Source organism: Ascaphus truei, chromosome 4 (genome assembly GCF_040206685.1).
Source record: "Ascaphus truei isolate aAscTru1 chromosome 4, aAscTru1.hap1, whole genome shotgun sequence".
Lineage (NCBI taxonomy): Eukaryota > Metazoa > Chordata > Amphibia > Anura > Ascaphidae > Ascaphus > Ascaphus truei.
In genome coordinates, this window is record NC_134486.1 from 18633773 (window position 1) to 18651455 (window position 17683).

The window sequence follows — 17683 nt, forward strand, 5'->3', positions numbered from 1 at the left end:
ACAGTAGACACACAGGTTTATGTACAGTAGGCACACAGGTTTATGTACAGTAGACACACAGGTTTATGTACAGTAGACACACAGGTTTATATTCAGTAGACACACAGGTTTATGTACAGTAGACACACAGGTTTATATAAAGTAGACACACAGGTTTATGTACAGTAGACACACAGGTTTATATAAAGTAGACACTCTGGTTTACGTGCAGTAGACACAGGTTTATGTGCAGTAGACACACAGGTTTATATACAGTAGACACACAGGTTTATGTACAGTAGACACACAGGTTTATGTACAGTAGACACACAGGTTTATGTACAGTAGACACACAGGTTTATGTACAGTAGACACACAGGTTTATGTACAGTAGACACACAGGTTTATATTCAGACACACAGGTTTATATACAGTAGACACACAGTTTTATGTACAGTAGACACACAGGTTTATGTACAGTAGATACACAGGTTTATATACAGTAGACACACAGGTTTATATTAAATAGACACACAGGTTTATATACAGTAGACACAGGTTTATATACAGTAGACACACAGGTTTATGTACAGTAGACACACAGGTTTATGTACAGTAGACACACAGGTTTATGTACAGTAGACACACAGGTTTATGTACAGTAGACACACAGGTTTATATTCAGTAGACACACAGGTTTATGTACAGTAGACACACAGGTTTATATAAAGTAGACACACAGGTTTATGTACAGTAGACACACAGGTTTATATAAAGTAGACACACAGGTTTATATACAGTAGACACACAGGTTTATGTACAGTAGACACACAGGTTTATGTGCAGTAGACACACAAGTTTATATAAAGTAGACACACAGGTTTATGTACAGTAGACACACAGTTTTATATAAAGTAGACACACGGGTTTATATACAGTAGACACACAGGTTTATGTACAGTAGACATGCAGGTTTATGTGCAGTAGACACACAGGTTTATATAAAGTAGACACACAGGTTTATGTACAGTAGACACACAGGTTTATATAAAGTAGACACACAGGTTTATATACAGTAGACACACAGGTTTATGTGCAGTAGACACACAGGTTTATATAAAGTAGACACATAGGTTTATATACAGTAGATACACAGGTTTATGTACAGTAGACACACAGGTTTATGTGCAGTAGACACACAGGTTTATGTACAGTAGAGACACAGGTTTATATAAAGTAGACACACAGGTTTATGTACAGTAGACACACAGGTTTATATAAAATAGACACACAGGTTTATATACAGTAGACACACAGGTGTATGTACAGTAGACACACAGGTTTATGTACAGTAGACACACAGGTTTATGTACAGTAGACGCACAGGTTTATATAAAGTAGACACACAGGTTTATGTACAGTAGACACACAGGTTTATGTACAGTAGACACACAGGGTTATGTGCAGTAGACATACAGGTTTATGTACAGTAGATACACAGGTTTATATACAGTAGACACACAGGTTTATGTACAGTAGGTTTATATAAAATAGACACACAGGTTTATATACAGTAGACACAGGTTTATGTACAGTAGACACACAGGTTTATGTGCAGTAGACACGCAGGTTTATATAATGTAGACACAGGTTTATATACAGTAGACACACAGGTTTATGTATAGTAGACACACAGGTTTATGTTCAGTAGACAAACAGGTTTATGTACAGTAGACACACAGGTTTATATACAGTAGACACTATTTCAAACAAAGAATAAGTAATAATTGTTCACCAAAATGGAACATGTTATACCTATGCACAGTCAGATTTCCGCTGTATGTTAGGGAACCTTACGCAATTACAGTATCTGAAGCAATTCTGGGGCTTGCAGAATTGTTACAAATTGTCTAACTATTATGAATGATGGTAGTTAAAATTTGCATTTTTTATTGCTTTCCCCAAAATTATTTTTTAAACGCATACTCATTGGGCCTTTTTGAATGAAGGTATTAATAGTAAAAGCCATTATTGCATTGATTGATTATCATAAATGCATGCAGTGTACTTCTTTTCTGTAACCCATCATTTGGGTCTTAAAATAATATATGATATATACTGTTCAGTACATATATATTTTAAATACACCTTGTCACATTTAACAGTTTTACAAATATTGAAGTCTTCATAATGAGAAATAAGCCAGGCGGAATTCCTATTACAAATGAAAAAACTAGTGACTTTTTAACCATTAGAGAAATAATTTTAAAACCCCACAATATATATATTTTAATTACATTAGTTAGGGTACAGGAAACTGCTCTGGTGAATTAATCCAATAGTTAAAGTCCTTCAGTGATGTGAAAATTATGACAGTCACAGAATGCAAACAGCCAGGAGCAGAAAAGTAAGTACAAAAGGAACAATATATAGGGACTCCAAAGACAAATAAATTAACATTTGTATGATCTTAATTGAAAAGCATATGAACTGACCAATGTTTGCAGCTTGTGCCAGTGCCGGAGACAATAAGTCTTGCGAAATTTGTATATTCTGAATCTACCCTTCAATAACTGGTTAAAATAACACTTCAAATTTTAAAATTTATTGAGAGTTCACTGGGGATTTTTACGAAAAATCTCCTGTTGCAGAGTTGAAAGTTTCTTAGCTGATTTTCTTTAACATCATGCCCTCTCGATCCTAGCCCCTCAAACCTTATTAGGGCCCTTACTCCTGCCTTAGTCCCCACACTCACCCATATCTTCAATTCTTCCCTGTCCTCTGGCACTTTCTCCTCCACCTTGAAGCATTCAGTGGTCACACCTATACTCAAACACATCCTAGACCCTACGTGCCTTACTAACTACCGCCTTATATCCCATCTTCCTTTTGTCTCCAAACTTTTAGAATATCTTGTGTTCTTCTGTCATTTTCCCCTACTAATCCTGCTCTATCTCTCTACTGCTTATGATATTGTCAATCACCTTCTTCTCCTACATACTCTAAACTCTCTTGGTATCCACAACAAAGCTCTATCCTGGTTCTCATTATACATGTCCCATCGCACATTTTCGGTCTTTGTTGATAACATGTCTTTGTCGTCTGTTGGTGTACCTCAGGTCTCTGATCTGGACCATCCCTTTCTTCTCTCCACACACTATCACTTGATGACAGCATATATTTTTTTTGTCTTCGTTATCATCTCTATTCAGATTATTATACACAGATATACAGTATCAATCCACCCCCAACGCCCATACTGGCAATCCAAACCAAAGTCTCTTATTGTCCCCTGGCTATTTTCTTGTGTAAGGTGCTCTGTCGTCTTAAACATAATATATCTAAAACTGAGCTCCTCATATTTCCTCCTAAATCTGGCATAATGTCCCCCTTTTCCATCACAGTAAAAGTTACTACCACCCATCATGTCACCAAAGCACATTGCTTAAGAGTGACGTTGACACCCCCCTTTCCTTCTCCATTCACATTCATGGCATAGCTCAAATGTGTCACTACTACCTCCGTAATATTGTCACGATCCACCCTTTCATCTGTCTAGCTACTGCTAAAACTCTAATACATACTCTTATCCACTCCTGCTTGAATTATTGTAAAATATTACTGAAGCACCTGTTCCCCCCCCCCTAAGGGAGATGTAGCAGATACAAGTGTGTACTCTGATGCTGTTAGCTCACCTGAAGGTCTTACAGGAGGTCTGAGGGCTCCGCTGGTGGTGTATGGGAGCAGCAACAGGACAGGGTTTTCATCTTAGGGTGCAGCGCCTCATCCCATGAGGATCCTGGCAGAGGGAGGATTTTCCCACGGGCACATACTCTCTCACGGACAGACACGTTGACTCCTGATGGTAAACTGGTATTTATTCCTTCTTCTCTTCCCTATAGCAGACCCTAGGAGCTTGAGGCCCCAAGAGTACCTCCTCAGCTCCTTCACCCCCTGACGGGGCCAAGGGAAACAAACCCACTCCACTGAGGGAGGGAAGACACACCAACAACCACACACAATTTGGGGGCTTGCCAGCTTTTATACCTGGGGGAAGGGCTTGTAACTGTGCCCCATAACAGGGAAGGTCCAGGTACTGACAGACATCACAACAGTCTGTACCCTCCAAAGGTATGACACTCCAATATGCTGGTTAGGCCTGCCCCTGAATATGGCAACATTGTAAGCATCCAGGCTGCAACTGCAGGCTAGGTCTTGTGTAGGAGTTTAACCGCAACAGTTTAACCGCAACACTGCCTGTTCCTATCAGAACTTATAGTGTTGAGGCCAGTTGAAAGGGGTGGCCTAGTGCCAGGGGCACTAGGCTACACTAATAAAAGGCCTCCCTGCCTCACAACTTTCTCCTTTGCAATTTATCCAAAATTCTGCTGCTCAAATAATGTCACTTTCTCCCAAAACAATCGCTACTTAAATCCTCCGTAAATCTCTTTCTTGGCTTCCCATCAAGTTTCGAATCACCTACAAAATTCCCTTCCTTACAGTACCTTCCAGGCTCTCCACTCATCTGCTCCTCTGGACATATCAGCACTGATCTCTCGCAATGCCCCTGATCGACTCCTGCACTCTATCCATAACTGTCTACTTTCCACCAATTTCACCTCTACTGCTCTCTCACCTTAAACCCTTTCCCCTCACATTCCCCTTAACTGTTGAACTCCCTCGCACTCAGTATATGCCAAGCACCTTCTATCCCACCTTCAAGTCAAAACTTAAAACTCACCTCTTAAATGAACATTTAAATAGCCTGGACTCATGATTCCTGTCCCACACCACAGTCACTCCTACCAACCATTATGGCCAAGCACTGCCATCTACTGCACTTATTCCCTCCCCTGCTGTCTCTGTTATTCTCCCAACATACCACTTAGTTGTAAGCTCTCTGGGACAGGGATTTCCTTTCCTATTGTCTGGTCTTGTTTGTTGCACGTATTGTATTTCCCTGTACTGCATTGTCTCTCTTGTACTGAGCTGAGTACACTACGGGCGCTATATAAACAAAGATATACATACCTAGCTAACTTTAAAGATTCAGACGTTTCTTCATTAATAAATTCAGCAGAGATCCAGATTTATAACGAATTATTATGGTTTATTTTATCCACCTCCTAAATATTAGATGACATTTCATTTACATTAAATTCCTAGAGGTTTCAGTTAGCTTTGCCCTGATACCCTCCTGTGAATAGCATTAAATACAACATTTTATGATGTAAAGCATTAGCTCCAAACTCAATTAACTTATGGTTCAAAGACATGATGTTATTAGACATTTTTGTATTCCTTTTCTGTGCCTTCCACAGTGGCTATATTTATTTGTTCATGGAATTGAATATAACATCATTAAAAAAAATTGTGTTACATATAATTTGTACCTAACATGTGACAAATCATAATATGCAGATCATGAACACTATAAAAGGTGAAAAACCTGCGACCTCATAATGAATGGCCATTAGCAGGTGATCGGAGTTTTTATAAAGTCCCCCTACGTGCACACATAATAAATAGGGACGGTGACACTATTTCTGAGATTCATGAGCAGAGTTGGACAGGAGGTGTGAAGAAGTACAGTAGAGGAAAGGATGCCCAGGAGGCCTTCTTGAGCCTGAGCAATTGTCAGCCAAAGACCGGCTGAGGAACATACAGATCACAAAATGGAGATTACCCCCCACGCCATGTTCTGGTAACCAAGTTCTTGGGGTTGGTTTATTGTTCTGATTATGAGAAGAGTATTAGCTTGAATTGTGAAATACAGGCATACAGTAACCCGGTTTAAGGACACTCATTTTAAGTACACTCGCGAGTAAGGACATATCGCCCAATAGGTAAACGGCAGCTCACGCATGCGCCTGTCATCATGTCCTGAACAGCAATACCGGCTCCCTACCTGTACCGAAGCTGTGCGCAAGCGGGGAGACTATAGAGCCTGTTACACATGCGTTATTTACATCAGTTATGCACCTATTTGACGATTGCAGCACAGTACATGCATCAATAAGTGGAATAAAGGGTAGTGCTTCACTTTAAGTACATTTTCGCTTTATATACATGCTCCGGTCCCATTGCGTACGTTAATGCGGGGTATGCCTGTATTTGTAGAATCCTTGAGATCTGTAAAAAGAAATGTGCTGTTTTCAAACACCTTGTAAAATTCGAAAGCAATAAAACTCCAGGATGGTCATGCGACAGTTAATGATAACCAAACAGATGATATTCCCTTTTGCACTAAATGTACAAGTCGGGGGGGACGTCATTCTGTACTTTGAACAATATTTTAGCTTTATACAGTAGTTCGTTTCTCTATTAGCAAAGGGTTAAAAGAATATTTCTTCTTCTCATTTTGAAATGCTCTTTCAATTTATTCCTTGAATGACTATAATCTGGTGTCAGAACATAAAGCTGAGTAAGATCACTGCATCTCATTTGCAGTTTGGCCCTTTTGATATTATGAAGGTCAGTACAGCAACTGAAATGGTATTCAGAAGTACAGGTAATGCAAATATATTCCAGCAACACATGGAAGAAATCTATCATATCCTTTACCTGGCATACTAAATTAGGGAGGGAGTTTGTCAGTGGCTGAAATAGAACAAACAATATGCCATCCTATCATTTTTGTAGCATAATGTACCTACAGAAATAGTATTGTTTTTAACTATTAGTTCATAATATTTCTCAATTTCTTTCAGCTTAAATGTATCTTATATCTGAGGTGGCTGATACCTAGAGAGCTTACCAGTGTGCTAGCTGATTCTTTCAGTTTGGAACATAAAAGGGGGTTGAAGCCGGCTCAGCCTCTATGTAGATGGAGTGGAGGGTACACTAGGGAAAGGGAATCTATAGTAGCAAAAAACTCCAAGTCCTCCCCTTGAAGAAAAGGGAGTAGACGAGAAAAGATGGGGCCCTAATAACCTGCACTCTCCAGTCACGGCTGGAGAGTGCATGTTATTGGGGACCCTTCTTTTCTTCTCGTCTACTCCCTTCTCTTCAAAGGGAAGACTTGTTTTTGCTACTATTTTTTCAGTTTGGGGCTGAGAAGAATGATTTGGGGATTTAAGATGAATATCTGGGGATCTTGACAATTAGATCTTATTATTTACTAGAGAGGGGCGAAAAATTGTCCTAAATTCGAATCCACCTCGAATTTGCAAGTTCCTTTCAGCTGTGGAGGTCCGCGGACCAGTCTAAAAATCTCCCTCTCTCCCGCAAAACCCATATTTCAGAGTGTGAAGCAGATTTAGAAATATCTGCAAGCGGAATGAAGATAAAATCTGTTTTGGGATTTCACGAGATCCATGCCAAAGGAATCCAATGGCGGATTCGGAAGTATCCACCCACATTTTGTAAGTGCTGTGTAGACGGACGTTCACAGAGGTACACAATTTGGAGACGTTTATAAAGTGAAATTATAATAGGCTGTATTGTGCCTTTTCCTTTTCATCAGGAAATTATCCAAACACAGGGGGGGGAACAAAGCTTCCATTCACTTGGGAGTATTTCTAGTGAAATCCTTGCAATTAGTTCACATCTCCATTAGTTAAGCTTCTCCCAGCCCAAACACATAACATGAAAATAAGCAGATATAAGCAGTCTCTTAATAATGAAAGTCTTATCTGTTTAGTTGCTGTAGAGTAAGCTTCTCTGCTCTCCTGGAACCGCACCCGTGCGTGCACAGAAAAATATCAGCATCCAGGTTTAGAAGTCTTATTTGGTGTCTTGCAATCAGCTCTGCTGACAGAGCTCAAGACTGGTCAGCTCCAGAGATCTGGGTTTCTTTAGGTCAGTCTCTCCTGGGACTCAAAAACCTCTGCTCTGTCTCTCCAAAGGTCAGCTCTCAGTCAGAGCTAAAGAGAGTCACTTCCTGTCTCAAAGGCAGGCTTTTTGTAAACAATCTAATCAGGCAGGTGGTGTTTAGTAATTAACTACCACACTGCTAGATTAAAGGAACATTACTGAACAGGGATAAGTCCCCTGTTACACACCTCCCCTGTTTGTGGGAAGCACGGCATACCATGGCCAAAGCCCATCCTTCCACTCTCATTCTAGATATCTCTGTGACTTGAATGAGAGTGGATGGAGGAAGAGAACCCTCTGTCCCGCTGGGATTGGAGCCCTTTCTCCGGTTTATTTTTGTCTCCTCCCGAAGATGCTTGAGATCAGCACTCCTCAGTCGCTCGAGGAGTTATTTGAAATTTTTCTTCTTTCAGTTTTAAGTTTTCTCTTTTTAATCTTGAACTTTCTCCTTTTTCAGTCTCTGTATTCTTCAGGGCTTCTTTGTAGTCCACCTTCCATTTACGCACATCTGCTTTGAGAATGACAATCTCCTGGCGTGAGACTTCCTTCTCTAGGTTGAGGGTCTGAAGCTCCTTCTGAGACACTTTGAGAACTGTACCAAGATTACCAATAGTTTCTTTAGCAATGTCCAGCTCCTCAGTGAGACTGTGTAGTTCCTTTCTGGAAACTTCCAGGTCTGTGCGGCAGCTGTTGGTCTCATGATGTGAGGCATCAAGCTCTATACGAAGAGTGTGAACCTCTTGCTGGAAGACTGTCATCTGCTTCAGTGCCTCCTCATACTTCCGCTTTAGCGTAGCCACCATTTTAACAGATTGGCTCTGCTTTTCATCCATGGCGGAGATAGTAGCCTTTGCAGTATCTAGCTCAGTCTTGAGATCCTCCAATTCGGTCATGGCCGCAGAGTAAATTGCGAGCACAGTCTTCTGTAGCTCAGCATTATTTTTTCTCTCTCTTCCTAATTCTTCACAGAGCAGATCACAGTCATGCCTGGCAATTTTCAGGGCGTCTTCAGGGCTGGTCAAGGGATCGTCACTCACTGGTTCCAGCTCCGCTTCCCTGGGATGACTAGTTGAGGATTCCTCACTGTTGGCACCGGACAGACACTTCTTTGGGATACACGACTTCTGCCTTGGGCCCTCTGGATATTCGGTTAACCGTGAGACGAATTCTCCATTTTCTCTAGGCTGCAGGGCAACTCGGTCCCCCTTTTCCTCCACAGGATCTGCGGACGTGTCTGTTCCTTCCACGGTAAGTGAAGAAATGCTTTTCTTTTTCTTTTTCCGCCTTTTTGATTTGGATGACACCGTCCCTTTAGGTATATTGGGGTCTCCATCATCATTTGAAATTTTAGCAGCTTCATTATATACGCCAGGCTTTTCTTGCAGTTGCTTTAGCTGACAGAAATATTGGGTGATCTGCTGCTCCCGCTCTGTCTCCTGTTGATCAAATTCATCATCAAAGGGAGCGGTCTTTTCTGTTCGTGCCGAGTTCAGGCACCCCCACCATTCTTGGGGTGTTTTGTGGGTATGACTCGGTTTGGGTTCCCCGTAAGAGATGTCTTCCTCTTTATTGGACTGGAAGGGCCACTCTTCTGTGGGGTAGGGTTCATTACAGGAACGCTGCATCTTGTCCTCCATTTTTAGGCTATCAGGTGTAATTTTCTTCCTGACCTCAGGAGGCGCTATTGCAGCTGTTGCCACTGTATTTGCTAGAATCCCCAATTGTGGTAGTCCTACAGATGGGCATATTTTGCTGGTAGAGGTCATAGCTCTCACAGGCATCTCTGTAGACTTTTCTTTCTTGGATAATTTTTTTTTTTTTTTCAATATCAGCAATACTGTGCATGCATTTTCTTTTATCAGGTATACAAGATGTGCAGTTGCTAGGTAAAAAAGTATATTTGCTTTACACCATTTTCTTGCAGGGTGCAATCTCCCCGCTTCAGCAACAGAATTTGGTTTTCTGCCTGAGTTCAGTAATTTTCAGTCTGATCTTTGGGTATTATGGCATTCACACTTCACACTTTGGGTGTCTGTTTTTGCTCCCAAGATATATATAGGCAGACTTTTTTTACTTGCAGAAAAAACATTCTTTGCAGTGGACTATTTCTTTCATTCACGGCAGGGTGACTCAACATTCAGCAATTGGTTTTGAAAAAACCTTTTACACAGTTCAGAAATCACTTTTCCCCCCTATAGGGCAATTTTACACTCAGCATTGGTTTGCTAAAAATTCCCCTGCTTCTGCACAGTCTTGTATCAATTTTCACACTTTTCTGCATATACTCCATTCATAGCTTGTAGTTCTATGCGGTGTGGCAACATTTATCTGCAAAATCAGTACCACTCGTGGGTCACCATCTGTATTCACTGCTTCAGCGAAACTTTTGAAAAAAACAAACACCTATCCCTTTCCAAGGGCTGACTCACTTCTTGAACCCTGACTATGGCTGAAAGGCAAAGACCCCTATTTCAATGACCATATTACACTTTTTGATAGGCAAAATAAGGTTTAGCTACTTCAGCAGTCTCTTCTGGGTTTTTGTAAGTTTCAGTGGTGTGTATCCCTTTAATTCCGATCTCGCTGCATGAGTTTTTTTTTTTTCTCAAACTGTGTGTAGGCAAAAAGCATAAAATAAAATTTCACACAAAAATCTCCGGTCCTTTTTAACTACAAAGACACCTCTTATGCCACTTCAGACACCAAATATAGGCGGACGTTCACAGAGGTACACAATTTGGAGACGTTTATAATGTGAAATTATAATAGGCTTTATTGTGCCTTTTCCTTTTCATCAGGAAATTATCCAAACACAGGGGGGGGGGGAACAAAGCTTCCATTCACTTGGGAGTATTTCTAGTGAAATCCTTGCAATTAGTTCACATCTCCATTAGTTAAGCTTCTCCCAGCCCAAACACATAACATGAAAATAAGCAGATATAAGCAGTCTCTTAATAATGAAAGTCTTATCTGTTTAGTTGCTGTAGAGTAAGCTTCTCTGCTCTCCTGGAACCGCACCCGTGCGTGCACAGAAAAATATCAGCAGCCAGGTTTAGTAGTCTTATTTGGTGTCTTGCAATCAGCTCTGCTGTGTGGCTGGCAGAGCTCAAGACTGGTCAGCTCCAGAGATCTTGGTTTCTTTTGGTCAGTCTCTCCTGGGACTCAAGAACCTCTGCTCTGTCTCTCCAAAGGTCAGCTCTCAGTCAGAGCTAAAGTGAGTCACTTCCTGTCTCAAAGGCAGGCTTTTTGTAAACAATCTAATCAGGCAGGTGGTGTTTAGTAATTAACTACCACACTGCTAGATTAAAGGAACATTACTGAATAGGGATAAGTCCCCTGTTACATGCTGAAATACGCTTTCAAATATCCGTGTGCGGATCAGATTTTAATATACAGTACAAAAATCTGTGGATAATCCAAAACTCGTATTTGTACCAGTTTGCCCATCTGTATTTATTTATTATGGTAAATGGATACCATTTATTTTTCGAATATATACCATTGCAGTTCTAGAAGAAACTCCTATGGTATTCTTTAATACTCAACTAAATAAAGGGTAATTAGTGGTGTGTACAAATGTATATGATCACAAGTTACTCAAAAAACACAACATTGATTTAATTGATTGACTGTAATACCATGTGATATAGCCATGTGGTTTGAAGGATGTGACATACCTCCCTTGGAGATGACATCACATCCTTAACCAAAAAAAAAGGAGACGGGTCCATGATAGGTCGTCCAATCAGATTGGAGCTGTACCATCTGACCAGAAAATGTGACGTCACAGGCCATATATAAGGCCATGACGGCTCATTTTACATCAAGAAGCCGACGAGACAACACAGTTGGGATCAAACATGTGGTTTTTGGATTGACAGATGAAGATAGAAGATAGAAGATTACAGAAAAGAAAGAAATAATGACAGATGAAGAAGACAGTGATTGAAGATAAAAGAAAGAAGAATTGTGTTTTCTGTTCCGGATCTTCAAGGTGGATGGCGTTGGATTGACTTTGATGATGTCGCGGTACGAGAGCTTGCAGATTCATCTGGATTCGGAGGGCCAACGCTTCCAAAGGTAAGAAAAATATTGAATATATATAATTGTATTTTTACAGGTTTTTTTATTGTATTATTGTATTTTCATGTTTTTCATTGCCCATTGACTGATAATGTATTAATCTGTGTCCGTTTAGGGTACAGATCAATAAGTGATAGCCAATGCATTTTTGGGCAAATGCTTTTTTTCTATTGATTGTTTTATTTTAGTTTTCTGTTTATTGTTAGGCTTACATTATTTGTAATTTGGATGGCTTGTTTCTATTTAATTTTCCAATGGTTTAGTGTTTTTATTTAATTATTTATTTTGTTGTCTACTGATTTTAATTGATGTGTTGGCTAGTGGTTTAATTAATTAATTAATGTGTTGGTTAGTGCTTTAAATTATTTCATTGATTGGTTATCTAGTGCTTGTATATATTTAATTGGTTGGCTAATGGTTTTATTTCTTGAATTGCAGGGTTTAGGATCTTGTGTATGCATTATGTTTTATTATTGTGTATTTTGGGCCTTCAAGCATTTTTATTAGGGTGACCATTGAATGCTATAGTGTCTTATAAAGCCCATATTATATAGGTATGATGTACTACTATGCCAATCAATTGGTACAGGGTGGGTATAGTGGACCCGGGGTGGGTGGTTAGGCCTCCAGGATGGGTAGCGGGGGAGGTTGGTTTAACCACAATTACTATAGCGGTTATTAACCTCTAAGGTGATTAAGTGGATAGGGGCCATTAGATTGTATTATTTATTGTATTCTTTCTGACAACAGAGGACATGGCCTTGCAGTATGCTGATGAGGATGCCCCTTCATGATGGCAGGGGTAAAGTAGAAAGGTTTATTTACTTTATTTATGCTGGCTGGCTAATGTTTGATTTAATAATGGGCAAATGAGCTATTATCCATATCTGGATATTAATTATTTTGACCATTACTGTACTGTATGTTTTGGGGGGAAGGTCTATTTATTGCAATGTATGCCCCAAATTGTTTTTGCAACAAGACCCACAGGGACCACCTGAGGACCCTAGTGGACCACCGAGGACCTCCTGGAGACCCACAGGGACCACCTGCGGACCCTCGTACACCCGTGGGAACGCCCGTGGCCCCCAGACACCTGTGGGGACCACCCGAGGGCCCCCAGACTCCCTTGGGGATAACCTGAAGGCCCACTTGCGGGGACCACCAGTGGACACCTAGACACCCACAGGGACCACTCAGTGACCCCCGCCGGCCTCTAGTATCAATCCTGTGTTTCAAAAAATAAATTATGGTTTTATGTGGGGGCACAGGGGGTGGGTGGGTTGTGTATTGGTGGTTTGTACATATTGTAATGTTTATTGGGGGTAGAGGGATTGAATGAAGGGCCAAGTACCCGCTTCACTCACCCCCTCTTCCCCCAATAAATCTGCTGTCGTTCCTTAATCCCTTCATAGCCACTAATGCAATCCGCTAATGTAATTTTTATTAGTAGTGTGCGGGAGCAGGGTGTCTCCTGAGATTTACCACATTGATTTCAGCCTCGGGGACCCCCTCTTCCTGAGTTATAGGCCACGATATGGGGTGCCGGTATCTCGTTCATTATTTAAATCCCCAGTCACGTGACGGGGAGGATTTAAAAATGGCGGCGATACCGGCACACGATGCCCCATATCAGGGCCTGTAACTAGGGTAGCAGGGGGTCGCTGAGGCTGAAATCAAAGCGCTTCAGCTCAAGAGACCCCCTGCTCACGCACACTATTAATAGAAATTACATTAAAGCAGATTCATTACGATAGCAGATAGTCGCAACGGCAACAAATTTGTTTAATTTTTTATTTGGGTATCTCCTATGCATTTTATTCCCACGGTCATGTGGTGTGGGACATTTAAATGAATGAACTGAAATCAACAAGGTTCTGCTCCGGAGACCCTCTGCTCATCTACACTAGTAATAAAATGTATATTAAAAAACATACATTTCGTGCGAGATTTGTGCAGGGAGAGGCAGCTCTCTCTGAGCAGCTCTCTCTGAGCAGCTCTCTCTGCCGCTAAAATAAATTGCTGGGTGAGCCCTTTCTCGATCGGGTGAGAGGCGATCATTACGCCGCTGGCTACTCGCCCGTTTTGTGAATTTTACTATCACAGGTAATTGAGGCTTTCTGAATACTGTGATAGAAACGCTCACAAAACCGGCGATTTAAATGGTCCGGCGATTTTTTTTATATGAACGCTTAGTGCATAGGCCCCTAAGAAATATATCACATATAATTGAGGAGGGCTACGTATGAAGCACTGGGGCCCTTGTTCAAGTCCGTTCCCACATGTTTGTGGTACATACTTAATAAATTGTCCTCTAGCTCATATGAAGAGAATCAGATAAACGTCAATGGCCAACCAGCATCTGCAATCAATGACTGTATCAGCCTCTATGAGCGTCTGTAAGAAAACCAGCATTCCTGGTGTATAGCTGACGAGGTGAGGGAATCCCTCCTTGTCACAGGAGACCAGGTATTAACACCTGTATACCGGGATCATATTACTGAGCAAAACCAAGAAGTAAAACAAATTGTCATTTATTCCATTGAAACAGACGTACACACAGGGAATTACAATAAACAAGAGGAAACACACTTACTGGAGGTCTGGGCTACTGTCCCGGCCAGCTTTATTCTAAAGCTTGCCGGGTGTATCGTGGGCTGACAGCGGGGCTTTTCTCCGTTTAAAATGGAGTTTCCCGCGCGGCGGCCTCTTCAATAGATAAGCGCTAATGGCGCTTACTATTGAAAGCGCCCGAGGCGCGGGAAAACCGGACGAAGATAGCCGCGCGCCGCCCGCAGCTGTTTTTAAACTGCGGTGGCAGCCGCATTAGTTTTAAACTGGCCGCCACTGTACAAAACTAACCTTTCCTAGTTGAAATAGTACAGAAAACAAAGTCTTTACAAAGTCTTTCAGATGACCGGGACTAAGCCTGAAAAGTCCTGGAATCAAAATCGGCGTGCAGTTTCTTACGCCACGGCTCCTTCCACTCTGGAGGTGCTGTTATCCCTTGACCGGGAGCGAGTATCAAATGTCCTGGTACTCTTTTCGGCATGCAGTTCCAGCTGAGACTGCTAAGTTCTCTTTTCAGAACTTGGCCCCGAAAAGTGGGACAGAAAATGTCTTGCCATGAAATTTCTGAAGCTGGCTTTCGTCTATTTCTCCCAGAGCATCTTTTGATGGTTTCAAATTTGCCGCTGCAGTCTTGGCGCTTAGAATCTCCTGATCTGATTCGCTGCTGGGTTTCTTATAGGGTTTCAGGCCCATTCACAGAATACCTCAGCCAATCAGAGCATGTGAATATTTCTACCAGCCTATCAGCAATTTGCCGGTACTCTAAAGCTGGGCGGGCACGGATTTCAATTCTGCAAAGGGGCATGTGCCAACTTGGCACCTCTGCCACTTAGCATATTGAACCCAACCTCTGGGCCAGGCTCCTCAGTCTAGGGCCGGGCAATTGGTCACCGGATAGCCCTTATTCATGCCAGGAAGTGGGTACTCAAGTATAACTCCGGTACTCCGCATGCCCTAACACTTTGGCATCTCTGAGACTTTCAAGTCCAGGACCCGAGCAGACTCAGTGGCACCAAGCCTGGTGGCCATGTGGTCTCTCAGAACCAGGGACTTGGAAATTCCCCAGCTCATATACAGTGCATAAAACATATATACCTTTATACACCATGTTAATAAAAATCTCACAAAATTCTTCTAAGTCATTCGTCCTCTAGGATCTACTGAAAAGACACACACGTTCATTTTCAGAGCTCCTAGACGTTCCTATAAGAAGAATACTAAAAAGTTGCTTCAAATAACGCTTAGGATAAGTTCAGAGCTCCTAGACCTTCCTATAAGAAGAATACTAAAAAGTTGCTTCAAATAACGCTTAGGATAAGTGGCTTCTATTGTACCGAAGATGGACTTAGAAATAATTTCACTCTCCCAACCTTAGGCTAAGGCCCCGCTGCCTCAGACCACGCGCCCGCACTGCAGACAGCAGGCGCGTGGAGATGCACTTGATCGCTATATGCGGTCTGTAGGGAGCGGCGGCCGGGGGCATGGTTTGAGCGGAGGGCTGCAGTGGGGGTATCCCGGGCTGCAGGAGGGACCTTCCACATGCCCTCTGCTGCTCTCCATGCTACTCCCCCCTCCACATGCCCTCTGCTGCTCCCATCCAATACCCCCCCTCCCCTGGATGGCTGTAGCGGGGATCGGTCTCCCGGGCTGCAGGAGGGAGCTGCTGCCGGCTGTATGCTGAAAGGTAAGCAGCTCCCACCCCCCCACAAATGCCCTCCTCTCCGTGCTGATACATCCCCCTGGTACACACACACACGCACACCACCCCCCCTACCTTGTGGAGGAAGCTCTCTGACAGTTCCCGCTCCCGCCGCTGATAGGCTCATCAGCGCACCACGTGACGTGTCACCGCTCGGGATCGCAATTTTCTTGCATCCCCTGGCAGCTGACGCATCACAGCGCATTGTGAGCAGTGCAGCGAGGGGGGACTGGGACCGGCTCGGAAGGATACCCCTGCCGGTGAGGAACACGCACGCGGGCGCGGCCGGACACAGCGGGACCAAAGCCTTATGGATGGTTGGAGACACTCCGAACCCCTATACCGGGTCCAGATGTTCAGGCACATGCTGGGGGGACTCCCCCTAAACCAGGGACCCCTAACTATACCTAGGATACGCGTATCCCTATGCCACTTTTTACCTTTCTGGTCTGTGCTGAAGCAGGGCATCCTGGCGTTGAGCCGCATAACTGCTTTCCAGGGAGGACTTTGTCCGGATGTCTGTGTCTACATGTACCTGGGAATCTGACTCGACTCCCGGATCCATTTTTGGGGTGGCCAGCAACTCTGGACCCGACAAGCTTGACACAATTCGACAACACTTTTATCGCAAAATCCACCCTGAAACTCATAGCCTGAGAACCTCCACTGGTTAGCTCTCCTGGAAGGGCAAAAGACACATAAATGCTTTATTGCCATACAATTACATGCATTGCATGTACAATACACAGGTTGCAGAGCTGACACTCTAAAACCTGAAACAGGGCTCAGAGGTAACCAGCCGGGCATAATACATTTATTGATGGCCTGGTTACCCCTTCACCGTCACACTCCTCTAAAACCAAAAATATGAACAGAAAATAGTTACAACATATCCATAATACCCAGAGAAGGGACAGGAGAAATGAGAGAGAGATGAGAGAGAGATGAGAGAGATAGAGATAGGAGATGAGGAGGGGGAGATAGATAAGAGATGGGGGGAGAGAAATAGGGGATGGGGAGAGAGGGATATGCCACTGCAATCAACATACTGTAAGCTTAGTGTGTAAAAATGTGATTTTCCCCTTCCATCCGTTGATCCTGAAGTCAATTTATCAATTTAAAAATTGTCCCCCAGCATATTTTGTGTTTGAGAGGTGTGATATACAGTGTCAAAAAACAAGCTAACGACTGTATAAATCCTAAGGGAGCAGTAGCACAAATAGACACCTATAAGAATAACTCTGAGAATGGTTTGAATTAAGTAGAAATAGCTGTGTTAATCCAGTTGTGATAGTGCAGAGTGAGTTCTTCAGTATTAGGTGATACCTTTTTTTATTTGGACCAACAATTAGATATTATAAGACAAGATTTTGAGAGATCTCCTCTCTTCATCAGGTCAACAATACTGATTTACAAAGATTCCATGAGCTTGCCTTATAATATTTATTGTTGGTCCAAATAAAAAAAGGTATCACCTAATGCATTTACTGTACAAGAATGGTTTGAGAATAAATAATTTTAACTTCATCCTAATGG